Source organism: Chaetodon auriga, chromosome 23 (genome assembly GCF_051107435.1).
Source record: "Chaetodon auriga isolate fChaAug3 chromosome 23, fChaAug3.hap1, whole genome shotgun sequence".
Taxonomy (NCBI): domain Eukaryota; kingdom Metazoa; phylum Chordata; class Actinopteri; order Chaetodontiformes; family Chaetodontidae; genus Chaetodon; species Chaetodon auriga.
This window is the reverse complement of record NC_135096.1, coordinates 2,625,532-2,628,031: the sequence shown is the minus strand read 5'-3', so window position 1 is coordinate 2,628,031 and position 2,500 is coordinate 2,625,532.

Sequence of the window (2,500 nt, the reverse complement as noted above, 5' to 3'; positions counted from 1 at the left end):
ATTTTTAAACAAAAATAAAAGAAAGTAATTGTGAGAAATAAAGAAAAGTAAAAGAGGTTGCTGTATGCCTGGAAAAGGCCGGAAGCCTCCCCACGGCTGTGAGAAGGCCAGGGGGTCAGGCCTGGAGCCAGCCCCCAGCAGGAGTAGCAGGCTGGGGGTCCTGGAAAGGCTGGAAACCTCCCCGTGGCTGCGAGAAGACGAGGGGGTCAGGCCTGGAGCCAGCACCCAGCCTGCTCCTCATGCTGGGGGCCTGGAAAAGGCCGGAAGCCTCCCCACGGCTGTGAGAAGGCCAGGGGGTCAGGCCTGGAGCCAGCCCCCAGTACGAGTAGCAGGCTGGGGGGCCTGGAAAGGCCAGACGCCTGCCTGTGGCTGCTAGAAGAAGACGAGGGGGTCAGGGCTGGAGCCAGCACCCAGCACGAGTAGCAGGCTGGGGGGCCTGGAAAGGCCAGAAGCCTCCCTGTGGCTGCTAGAAGAAGAGGAGGGGGTCAGGGCTGGAGCCAGCACCCAGCACGAGTAGCAGGCTGGGGGGCCTGGAAAGGCCAGAAGCCTCCCTGTGGCTGCTAGAAGAAGACGAGGGGGTCAGGGCTGGAGCCAGCACCCAGCACGAGTAGCAGGCTGGGGGGCCTGGAAAGGCCAGAAGCCTCCCTGTGGCTGCTAGAAGAAGAGGAGGGGGTCAGGGCTGGAGCCAGCACCCAGCACGAGTAGCAGGCTGGGGGGCCTGGAAAGGCCAGAAGCCTCCCTGTGGCTGCTAGAAGAAGAGGAGGGGGTCAGGGCTGGAGCCAGCACCCAGCACGAGTAGCAGGCTGGGGGGCCTGGAAAGGCCAGACGCCTGCCTGTGGCTGCTAGAAGAAGAGGAGGGGGTCAGGGCTGGAGCCGGCACCCAGCCTGCTCCTCGTGCTGGGGGCCTGGAAAGGCTGGAAGCCTCCCCATGGCTGTGAGAAGATGAGGGGGTCAGGGCTGGAGCCGGCACCCAGCCTGCTCCTCGTGCTGGGGGCCTGGAAAGGCTGGAAGCCTCCCCATGGCTGTGAGAAGATGAGGGGGTCAGGGCTGGAGCCGGCACCCAGCCTGCTCCTCGTGCTGGGGGCCTGGAAAGGCTGGAAGCCTCCCCATGGCTGTGAGAAGATGAGGGGGTCAGGGCTGGAGCCGGCACCCAGCCTGCTCCTCGTGCTGGGGGCCTGGAAAGGCTGGAAGCCTCCCCATGGCTGTGAGAAGATGAGGGGGTCAGGGCTGGAGCCGGCACCCAGCCTGCTCCTCGTGCTGGGGGCCTGGAAAGGCTGGAAGCCTCCCCATGGCTGTGAGAAGATGAGGGGGTCAGGGCTGGAGCCGGCACCCAGCCTGCTCCTCGTGCTGGGGGCCTGGAAAGGCTGGAAGCCTCCCCGTGGCTGTGAGAAGATGAGGGGGTCAGGCCTGGAGCCAGCCCCCAGCACGAGTAGCAGGCTGGGGGGCCTGGAAAGGCCAGACGCCTCCCTCTGGCTGCTAGAAGAAGAGGAGGGGGTCAGGGCTGGAGCCAGCGCCCAGCACGAGTAGCAGGCTGGGGGGCCTGGAAAGGCCAGACGCCTCCCTGTGGCTGCTATAAGACGACGAGGGGGTCAGGGCTGGAGCCAGCGCCCAGTACGAGTAGCAGGCTAGGGGGGCCTGGAAAGGCCAGACGCCTGCCTGTGGCTGCTAGAAGAAGAGGAGGGGGTCAGGGCTGGAGCCAGCACCCAGCACGAGTAGCAGGCTGGGGGGCCTGGAAAGGCCAGACGCCTCCCTGTGGCTGCTAGAAGAAGAGGAGGGGGTCAGGGCTGGAGCCGGCACCCAGCCTGCTCCTCGTGCTGGGGGCCTGGAAAGGCTGGAAGCCTCCCCGTGGCTGTGAGAAGGTGAGGGGGTCAGGCCTGGAGCCAGCCCCCAGCACGAGTAGCAGGCTGGGGGGCCTGGAAAGGCCAGACGCCTCCCTGTGGCTGCTAGAAGACGACGAGGGGTTCAGGCTTGGAGCCAGCACCCAGCCCTGCTCCTCATGCTGGGGGCCTGGAAAAGGCTGGAAGCCTCCCCACGGCTGTGAGCAGATGAGGGGGGTCAGGCCTGGTAAGGATGGAAGCCTCCCTGTGGCTGTGAAAAGACGAGGGGGTCAGGCAGGTGAGCTATGTCTATGAGAGAGAGGGAGAGAAAGAGAGAGAGAGAGAGAGAGAGAGAGAGAGAGAGAGAGAGAGAGAGAGAGAGGAGTACCAGGGGCACGGGGATGAGAGCAGAGTACCAGGGGCACGGGGATGAGAGCAGAGTACCAAGGGCACGGGGATGAGAGCAGAGTACCAGGGGCACGGGGATGAGAGCAGAGTACCAGGGGCACGGGGATGAGAGCAGAGTACCAAGGGCACGGGGATGAGAGCAGAGTACCAGGGGCACGGGGATGAGAGCAGAGTACCAGGGGCACGGGGATGAGAGCAGAGTACCAGGGGCACGGGGATGAGAGCAGAGTACCAGGGGCACGGGGATGAGAGCAGAGTACCAGGGGCACGGGGAT